The following is an 11554-nucleotide window of genomic DNA, read 5'->3' as shown; positions in this document are numbered from 1 at the left end:
AACAATTGATATGTTGCCATCTAGTATCTTCCAGTTATTATAGATCTTTAAAACTCATTCAAGAAAACCTTTTCTAGTCACCATGTTGATAGATAAATAAATAGAGAGAAGCCCTTCTCTCCAGTTTGTTCAAATTGTGGTGGTGGCAGGGGAAACAAAAAACAGCAGACAGATATTAAGAAGGAAGCGTAGCTCCTGACCTTTGGTGACCAGAGTTATCCATGATTTGGATAAAGTTAGGGGAAATCAGGAGGTGGAGTTTGGGCATTCAATATCTATTTACCATTTGCCTTTTCATAACTTATTTTTTTGAACATAATGCTTTTGCAGAGCATTAATAATAAGCATATTGTGGATAAAGTCACATTAACATTGAGCCGATGGCCACCTGGACAAGGCTACATTGTTTTGTTGACAACAAAATTTTTCTTCCTTTTTTAAGAAAAAATTGGTTTAGTCATTTCCTAGTCATCTCTTACCTAAGTTCTAACTAGGTCCAATTTATCAAATACAAAAGAGTTAGACTGGTTCCCATACCAAACAAAACAGGGAAAATCCTAAAAAGAGCTTCATAGTCATTATGGATAAGGCACTATCCATCTGGTATTATTTTTTAATAACCATGACCTGAAGAAAGACCCTAAAACGATTCAATAACATCATAAAATGACTTCTGGCAATTTTTGCTAATGCTGCTCAATAAGCACAGTGATTGGAAAATATGGTGGATAACAGATACAGTTGGAGAATTTGCTGAAAATTACTGTATATAAACAGGTTTCAGCACCTCTGTGATTCCGTAGTGAAAGGAATTTAAATCAGACATAAATATTAAGGGTTTATGTATCTGGAGCATTTCTATTGCATATTAGGGATCTCTAAGACCGTATTTCTCTCTTTTCTACACCTGCGTGACTTGAATGTATTTTGAACTGGAGATATTTTGTAAGTACAATCAGGTCAGAGAAATAATTTGACCTTGCTTTTTTGCTTTAATCTATAATGAACAGCTGCTCAGTATGACATCTTGTATGGGAAGTGTCTGCAAGTTAGTTTGTTTGGGGGGGGGGGAAGCAACATATGAAATCAGACTGTGAATATAGATTTTTACTGATTCCTAAGGGCATAAAGTCACCAAGGGTAACAGCTTCTAGCAAACTTTTTCTGATTTCAAAAAGTTAAAGGACATCACACTTGATGAGCTTGTGAACGGGTTCCATCCATGTATTTACTGGGAGAGGAGCTTGAATAAGAGTGTCTTTGGGCTCTAAGCATAGCACAAACACTTCTTAGCAACTTTTTTCCTCCATATCTACCTGACATTGCTGCCCTAGCAATTTATAGCTCCTTCCAGAGCAGTGTTCCTCAACCTTGGCAACTTTAAGATGTGTGGACTTCCACTCCCAGACTTTCCCAGTCAGCATACTGCAGCCACTGATCTATAGCCATCTATCTGTCTTTTCAGAAAAATAACAATAATCACATTGCTTCATATGACGGCTGGGTAAGGCTCCTAGCCACTAGTGCAGAAATCAGTCTCACACACAGCCCGTAAATAAGGCAGCTTGAAGTCATCCTTCAGTGCTGTGAAAATGCTCTGGCACGCTTCACTGCTCACCTCACCTCGTGCTGAGCAATACTTAGACGCATGCGCTGACGCAACTACGCATGCGTCTAAGTATTTGGGGGGGCTTATTTTCGGGGGGGTTATTATAGCACGTGCGCTCGAAAGCTCAATTGGGCTTATTATCCAGACATCAGGGGTGAAATCCAGCAGGTTCTAAAAGGTTCTGGAGAACTGGAAGCGGAAATTTTAAGCAGTTCGGAGAACCGGTAGCGGAAATTTTGAGTAGTTCGGAGAACCGGCAAATATCACCTCTGGGTGGCCCCAGAGTGGGGTGGGAATGGAAATTTTGCAATATCCTTCCCCCAGGAGGGGAGGGAATGGAGATTTTGCAGTATCCTTCCCCTGGAGTTGGGTGGGAATGGAGATTTTGCAATATCCTTCCCCTGCCACGCCCACCAAACCACACCCACAGAACCGGTAGGGAAAAATTTTGGATTTCACCCCTGCCAGACATGTCTTATTTTGGGGGAAACACAGTATCCTTTTTCTGAACTAAACAAGGTGGAACTCAATCACTTCCTCCTGCTCTGGCCTGCAACCTCTATTGTCAGCCAAAATTATTTTGAACATGGGTTTAGTGGAAGGCTAGACCAGTTTCTTGAAATAACCTGATGGTCAGTGTTAGGTATAGAGGAGGAGATGAAAGAGCAGGGCATAAGGAGAGTTCCTTCTACTTCACTCGGTATCCCCCTCTTAGTTCTGTCACTGGTGAATCAGAATTTAGCAGGTGACTAAATCGGCTATTCAAAACGTCTGTTAAAGTCACCCTTTCCCATATTAGAAGAGTGATTCGTAGTTGTTTTTCAGCAGGCAAATCAAGCCGAGTGGGAAATGAAACTGGGGGACATTTATCAATTATAGAGAGTAAGAAAGATGACCTTTGCAAAAAATATGCAGAAACAATTACCGAGGAAAAAGGGGATAGAATATTTTTTTTCAGTCCAGAAAGAGATAACATTTGGAAGTAGCTCAGGCAGACACCTCCCTAAATCACTGGGGGAGTATAAAAAGGGGGAGAAGACACAGACTTGCAAGAATCTGCTATTATAGCCAATCTCAATAAAGTAGTTTTACCTAATGGGGCGGACATAATCCCTTCCTTAACTTGGCAGCAGTAACAAAAGGCAGCTTAGTTTGCTGAACTCCTTATAGATCGACCACAAGCAAAATGTATGCCAACATATTTTTCAACTGGCTCAAGGACTGGTGGATAGCACTAATTTGGCCATGAGCCCTTGACCTAGGGCAGAGGTCTGCAACCTTAAACACTCAAAGAGCCTTTTGGTCTTGTTTCCCACAGAAAAGAAAACACCAGGAACCACAAAACCCTTCCCGTGCCTGCCTATTTCTTGAGCGGCCACAAAACTAGCATATGTAGTTGAATTAAATGTTCTGTTTTCTTCTGGAACTTTTCTTTTCTTGGATTTATCCACGGTTGGCCTACCGGGGATTGAAAAGCTCAATAAATCGCGTGCCGGCGGGTGTCGCACATTGGTGGTTGTGACGCATATTTTGAGTGACAGGGAGCCGCAGCAGAGGGGTGAAAGAGCCACATGCGGCTCCAGAGCCACAGGTTGCTGACCCCTTACCTAGGGGGAATAACTTCTTTGTGTTTTCAGATATGTAGATATGTATTTGTGTGAGCTCAGGCAAGAAATAAGTTAGAGAGAGAGCTCTGGCCCAAAGAATTTATGACACAAGTCATACAGAATTCACTGGCATCAACAATTTTAGAGTAGCTATCGAAAGTACATTCCTGCTAAGAGGTTTTTGCCCAGTTCTCAACTGAAGTGCACTCAACTCGAGTTGGCTGTATATTAAAATGAGGCGAGGCTTCCATCACACGGTTGTGCTACCATCATGACCTTTTTTTTGACATGCATCTCCATAGACACACCTGGTCAATTTCACTTTTCCAGAAAGGCTGCCCATTAATTAAAAAAAACAAAGGGTCAACTTGTTACAAACAGCCATGGAAAGTTATGGGTGCAGTATTGCAAATATTGTGTACGCTAGTAAAACTTCATGATCTACCCAGAATCTATTGGACTTAAGCAGCAAATAATGTCCAATCCAATCCAATCCAATCCAATCCAATCCAATCCAATCCAATCCATCAATCAATCAAAAGAACCTTGCCAATTAGCTAATGATATTAAATCAGTGTTTCTCAACCTTGGCAGCTGGTAGATGTGTGGACTTCAACTCCCCAAATTCCCCATGCTGGCTATCCACACGTCTTCAAGCTGTCAACGTTGAGAAACACTATTCTAAACAGTACCATGTGACTTTTAGTAAAAAGGAGATGGCAAAGGGAACGAGATTATCTCATATAACCTTTCCCCAGAGGCAAGACAGTAACAGTAACAGAGTTGGAAGGGACCTTGGAGGTCATCTAGTCCAACCCCCTGCTCACGCAGGAGACCTATACTAGGGATTCAAACCACCGAACTGCCGACCTTTCTGATCGACAAGCTCAGCATCTTAGCCACTGAGCCAACTAGCCAGGTTATTATAGGTCAGTGATGGCTAACCTTTTTACTATTGCGTGCCAAAAGTGGGGGAGCGTGGGGGGGTCGTGTGCATGCATGCCCACACCCATAATTCTATGTGCCCCACCCTCAACGTATGCATGCGCGACCCCCCGCGCTTCCCCCTTTTGGCACGCAATGGCACAGTAGGCCCGTTTTTTGCTCTCCCCAGGCTCCAGAGCCTCTCTAGGAGCCTAGGGAGAGCAACAAATGTGCCTTCTCCACCCCCACAGGCCCTCCGGAGGCAGGAAACAGACTATTTCCCTACTTCCGGGTACGCGCCGGAACTGAGCCATGTGCCTACCGATATGGCTCCACGTGCCACAGGTGGCACGCATGCCATAGGTTCACCATCATGGTTATAGGTTATATAGACCTTTAGTCAAGTTTTGTGATGGATTTCCTTGTCATTAGAAATCAAATGGTTGGTTATCAGAGAGAAAGGCCTCCCTAGGGTGGCATCAATTTGGAAGTCCAGGGCATATCCTGGCCTTAAAACCTCCCTAATGTTCTGAAACAGAACAACAGTTGAGTAAATTTATGTTATAATTTACCTCCGTTTTGTCATTTCATTCATGGCCTCTCTAGGAATGTCCAAAAGGTCCCCGTTTCTGCCCCCCCACCATCCCCTCCAATTCCACCTGAAAATGGTCAGGATGAACCTGAATAGAATGACTTGTCAGCCTGAAGCTCTCACAGAGAATTGACAGGCAGCAAAGGAGTTCTCTCCCTGTCAGCTGAGGCCAGAGAATGGCAGGCCTTACCTACCACCCAGGAACCAAAGCCTCCCATCACTCATTGTTGCTTTCTCCCGTTAAACAAAATAAATCATGGTGAATCCCTAACATTTTTGCTGGCCTTAAACGTCACCGTGGGGCTAAGTGCCAGAGGCAGGATATGTGAAACTCTCTCCCCACCCCACCTTCTTAACAGCACAGAATGTCCACTGGAACTCCTGGCAACAAAACATTACCACTCCCAAGCCTGAGCAGGCTTCTCTCGTTGGAGGAGAGGTGATAACAGTCACAGGGATGTGCTGGGAAACATCGGAATGGCAATTGTCCAGCTGCGGTGTCAGGCAATCATTAGGGACCTGGACTTTCATCTGGAAACGTCCCAAGTTACAGATGTGCTTGTTTTCATTACGAACGGGGAAAGAAGGCTGTGCACTTTCTCCATTAATTCATTGCCATCTCCATTAAGCATACTTTGGGCTCGGCCCTTACTCAGAAGCTAAGATCTGGTATATCAGACCGGCACAAATGAAGCCTCCTAACAGTAAAGTGTAGACAATTAAGAAATAAGCCAAAGCTCTTTGGAGTTCTTGAAGAATTTCAGCTACCAGCCTTGTGAGCTTCTTCTTTCCAGACATGTCTCTTGGTGCAGATACCTCCAAAGAGCTGTGGAGCTTGCGGCCTTCAGGTGTCCGTGGCAGGAGGGCTGGGGGATGGATTTTGAGATCACAAGAAGCCAGAGACTATGCTTTGCCTTCACTCAGTTTCCATTGTCTCTGCAGTGGGATCTTCCTGCATACATACAGGGGAAAAAAATGATGTTTTATTTCAGCCCTTCTCTGTCTTCTCCAGCATGGTGAGCAGACAATATAGAAGAATAAGTGAGAGAATATGATTCCCTTCTTTTTTTAAAAAAATAACAACTTCCCAACTTTCTCAATATTTTTCATGATATAAAGAAATTGACTGTTTAAAAAAAAAACAAATATGAGTATCTGATAAAAGAGAAAGCTGATATATCAGTCCATTTATAGGTTTTCTACAATCTGAAATAAGTGAAAGCAATCCATGTTACTGTTAAAAAGCTCCTCTCTCCTGTAAGAACATTAAGCTCATCATCTAAGCTTAGCTGCATTGCAAAGACTGGGAAAATCTGGATCTCTTATTTAAACCGAACTAAATTCCATTGTCTATTTCCACAACAAAGATAGCTCTGCTATCCAGAAATTTAGCCTCCAGAGATTCTCCCTCTGACTTCCACATATGAGGGACGGCTGACATCAACCTTAACTGTTTACTAAGAATGCATGACCCCTTGTTTCAGAGATATGATTACCAGATTCCTCAACACCGTCAACAATGGCAGACTATCTAATGTACTGGAAAAGTTGTTAAAAATTCAGGGAGCTATCCAGAGATGTGTCTGCTTTTAAAATAGCCCATGTTGAACTGTATAGCACAGTCAAACACAAGGAGTTGACCACAGAAAATGTTTGGTGACATTTTATAACATTTGCCAAATTTCAACTCCACGAGAAGCTTGTGTCCCAGATTTTGGATGTGTTCTGTAACTGTAAAAAAAAACCCTTGCCCTATGATGCATCATTTTAGGTTACGGATATGAGAGTTTTAGTGGGCATATGGACTGCTAGGTTTATATATCATCATAATCGATACGGTTGATGCAATAAAAGCATTAACATATACAATTCAGTGATGAAATTCAGCCGGATCTATCCGGATCACGCGATCCAGTAGGGCTGGCGGTGGGAGGCTCCGCCCACCCGCCCGGACATCATCATGTCCCATTTTTTACCCTTTGTGCATGAGCAGAAGGTTCTGTGTATGTGTGGAGGAGGCGCGCGCAAGCGTAGCATACATGTGCACACTCACTTTTGCGATCCGGTAGCAAGGGTAAGTGCACTTCATCCGATACAATTCATAAAACAAATTGCAAAACAATGAACTGGTTGGTCTTTGAGTTGTTCTACCTGTTTTCCCAAAAATAAGACATCCCCTGATAATAAACCCAATCGGGCTTTTGAGCACATGCGCTAAAATAAGCCTCCCCCTGAAAATAAGCCCTCCCCAAAAATATTTAAATGCAGAGCTGGAAATCAGGTAAGACGGCAAAAGGAGCCCCATCTTGCTTCACATGCCCCAAATAATAAGACCTCCCCAAAAATAAGGCCAAGCACTTATTCTGGGGTTCAAAAAAATATAAGACAGGGTTATTTTCGGGGAAACACACGTAATGAAATGACTGCCCTAATTCAGATTTGAAGTTTTCTTTTTCTTAAAGCTATTGTGAATACAGTATCTTCTTTTTTATGCTTTATTCATTACAATGCTTTTATTTAAGCTTGCATATCTAGTACCCAAGCCCACTTCCTTCTTTCTATAGATGGTATATAAAAGCAATAATATAGAGAATATATTCTCCATAATATAGAGAATTAGAGATATTGCTTTAAGCCATCAGGATGCACAAACAAGTAAGACTTATGCTGCTCCATCTTTTTTTTTAAACAGCACTTTTTTTAAAAAAAGCATCCATGTCCATGTCCAGTTTAAAGAAATCTAAAGTAAAGATGGAAATAGTCAGAAAGGCATGGAGCACAAAAACAGGACACTCTGGATTACTCTGTTATATATTTATCCATTTATTTACTTTTAAAACCTGCATTCTCTTCTTTAAAACAAACCATTCCCAGGATTGCTTAAAGCACAGTAAGTAAAAAAAAAAAAGATTAAGATTAGTTGTTGAAAATGAAACTGAGAAAGCATAAACAGCAGGCATTGAGTAAAAGTTTCACTGCAGGATAGAAATGTAAGATATGATATCAATATATTAAAAATGTTTAATAGAACAAAAATACCTTTATTCTGTTTGATACATTAGGGGAATGATCTGAAAGCGATGGAATGAAATTTATCAGAGACAAGTGAAAGATGGTGGTTTTGTTTTTCATTTAGGGAACAAAAATCAGATGCACAGGTATACAAGGCTTGGCTGATAATGAGACTTGTCAAAACCAGAATCGATTGCAAACTGAATGTGAGCCAGCAATATGAGGCAGTTGCCAAAAAGAAAAAAAGAAAAAGAAAGGTAAATACAATTGGAGACGGCATCAACAGAAATATAATTTCTAAACATCAGAAATAGAATTGCTTTGCACAAACAACCCCCACATACCTTGAGAACTCCAGTTCTGGGCAGTCTACTTTAAAAAAAAAATCAGAGAAATCAGAACAAGTTTGGGGTAAGGGCAATGAGAACGATCTGGAAAAGATGTTCTCTCAAGAGAAATTGCCAGAACTGCTGGATATGCCTGGCTGTGAAAAAAGATAGCTAGTTCTGTACAGCTCTGGACTGTAATCCATCCAGAGTCACTTTATTGGGAAGATGAGTGGCATATAAGTTTAATAAATAAATACAATAAAAATAGATGGGAATATGCTAGCAATCTTCACGCATCTGGAAGGATGTCACCTGGAAGGTCAAGACCTGTTTTTCATCATTCCAGTACAAAATAATGGATTTAAGTTATAAGAAGATTATGGTGCAATACTAGACAAAAAAATCAAAATATCAGAGCAGTTTTGACCATGGAAACTACAATCAAGATAGGTAGTGGGATCCCTTTTATTAAAAGTGTTCTACTGAAGATGACCATCTATTTACAAAGTTTTAACGTGGATTCTTGCACGAGTAGGTGGTTGGACTTGATGCCCTGCCTGGATCAATATTTCTCAACCTTGCCAACTTGACGATATGTGGATTTCAACTCGGCATGCTCGCTGGGGAATTCTGGGACTTGAAGGCTACACATCTTTAAGATGCCGAGATTGAGAAACATTGCAAGATTACTCTTTCCAACCACAGGATTCCAGAGGTTCATTCCAGAGCCAAGTAGCCACCACTGAAAAGGCCATTCCTAGATTGCACACTTTTATTTTTATCTCCATTAGTCAGCATTTTTAATGTGCATCTTTGTTTTTATTCATTGTAAATATCAGCATTCAATTGCACATAAAATCTAGCAAACTCTAAGTAATAATAATCACATGTAATTAGCAGGTACAAAAATTAGGCATGAAATCTATCTGGGGCTTCAGGATAGTGGCTTTCCTGATGGTGCCCCAACCATACCATTCTGGGAAGCTTCTACATTCATCTATTTGGAGACTGTGGGTCCTTCTTCTCCAGCCTACCATTGCACTGCTCCTTTAAAAAGTTAAATAAGAATAAGCACAAAGAAATAGCAAATGTTTACATATACTGCACTGCCAACATACCTTCCTTTCAATTACACGGGGTCAGGTTACGGCATAATTGGTATGAGAACAGGCATGCTGCTTCTGACAATGGTCCATTTAGTCCGCTAGGAAAGCCCACAACCAGGAAATTAAGGTGATGTCCCTTTCTCACAGTTGCTTCCTAGCAAACTATCTAAAAATACACAGCTTCTGGACAGGAAGGATCCATCTGGATTGTAGATGCCTCCTTTCATTTTCCTTTAAGCTTGGTTCTGCCCACGTAACTGAGATAATAGGAAAGATGAATTTGGAAGCCTCAGAATCTCGTAAGGCCCTTTGACCTGCACAAATTGGACAAGCAAAAATAATATACAGAACCTCCAAAAGAGGAAGCCCGACAAGAGGTCTTTAATGAACGTTCGAGCCTTTCGCTTACCTTTGCTTGCTCCTGAACTTTGGCCACTTACATCCAAAGATCTTCTCCTTCAGATCCCGTGTTTGGAAAACCGGAGGTGCCCTCCCATCTCAGCTGTTTCCAAACCTTCCCTGTGCAATTAAGCAGGATGCCGTCCTCGGCTGCCTGCAAATGATCCGCTCTGCTGTGCAACAATGGGGCTGGGTGACTGGTTCAGGGAGGGAGCCAAACAAAAGGTGGTGGATCTGAGCAACGGGATGCGATTGTGTAGCTCGCAGATTCTGAGGGTGGGAAAAAAAAGAGGTGGTGATTTACTGGCTTCTGCTGAATGCTGCTTCTTTCATCTGCCATTCCCCCATTCTCTTTCCAGAAGAGCTACTGCTTTTGCTGCTGTTGCTTGGAGACTCTGCTACAGTACTGCCTGCCCGATGCACCTCCTCGTCTATATTCTAGACTCCAGAGTGATCGATGCCCTAAAGAGAAAGGGCTGCCTGCTTTAACAAATGCTACAGCTTTATGTCGGACTGCTGGTTTGGTGAGATGATAATCTGAAGCCTGGATCAGGAGAGGGCCGATAATGCACTGACTGAGTAGTTCACTGATCCCATGGCTTTCTTCTAATCTCTCCTAAACACCACAGGCAGCAGTAGTAGCCCTTGCTAAGATCTAGGTAGAGGCACAGCTTCCATCATTATCGTTTCAAGGTTCACCTGTCTGCAAACATGCATATTTTTCAGCACATTTATTGACTTCATCCATTTTAAGGCAACCGCAAATATGTTTACAAGTGGAAAAGTTGTGAGGCTTTGGAAAGGGAAGGTGAGGGCAACCAATCAGAACCGGGCACAGCTGGCTTCTAAACAACCAGCCAATCAGAAGGCTAGAAGGAGAGCTTTCTTGTATATTATTTTTTATTTCCCCGAGGCACGCTCTGGTTAAAGGCAGCACAAGAGAGAAGACATCAGTCATATAATTAAAACATGTGGAAATGACTTTTTAAAAATGAGGTGCAGCAGGGCCAAATTAGAATAAAGGCCCTTAAGCAAAGATATTTTGTTTAGACCTGGTAAAGAATAATATTATGAACATGATGATGTGCCTTGACTGAAGCTTTTCTTAATTATTTCTGGTTTTAAAGAAAAAAGCTCTCTGGAAATTCTGGAAGAAAGTTCCCCCCGAGCTCTGGTTGGTACCACCCTGTTGGCACTCTGAAGCAGGGGTCTCCAACCTTGGCAACTTTAATTCTGGAGGACTTCACCTCCCAGAGTTCCCCAGCCAATTCTGGGAGTTGAAATCCGCCATCTTAAAGTTGCCAAGATTGGAGACCCCTGCTCTGAAGAGCCATAAAGACCAGGCTGTTCTCCCAGGTTCTGGGCTAACATGATTTCTGCCCCTTTGTCAATGGCTAGCGAGATCTTCTGGGGTTTGCTGGGTTCACAGTTTTCTTTCCTTTTTTTGTCCAAGTTTGATTTTGTTGTTCTTTATCTTTATTATATGGCTTTTATATTGTTTTGATGTATTGTGAGCTGCCCAGGGCTGTTTAGAGTCGGGCAGCATCAAATGGAATGACATAATAAATAAATAATAAGTGTCTTATTATACACTCAAATGATCTTCGCACATAAGCAGCACAGATTTCTCACCGCTACTTTTTTCAAAACATTTCAGGCATAATTAGAGAGGGAGACACGCATGCTCCAACAATTATTCACAGATTTCTTGTCCTAATGAGAAAGTACATAATTCAATGCCCCTGGGGGGATAGGTAGGATATAAATAAATATTATTGTTTCAAAACTCCGAGACATAGATCGTTCACCTGCAAATGTTGTTTGTCCTATTATGTGATGCTTCTTCTGGTACTGTCTTTGCAGTAACTTCTGATGCTTTCTATCATTTATTTCCCATAAGAAATAAACATTTCAATGGGTAAACCGTACAGTGACAGAATGCACTTTTTGTACCTTCTGGATTGTACATAAGAAAA

The sequence above is a fragment of the Pituophis catenifer genome, unplaced genomic scaffold (genome assembly GCF_029215685.1).
Source record: "Pituophis catenifer annectens isolate HBS135680 unplaced genomic scaffold, rPitCat1.0.hap2 SCAF_1, whole genome shotgun sequence".
NCBI lineage: Eukaryota > Metazoa > Chordata > Lepidosauria > Squamata > Colubridae > Pituophis > Pituophis catenifer.
This window is presented reverse-complemented; position numbering follows the sequence as displayed.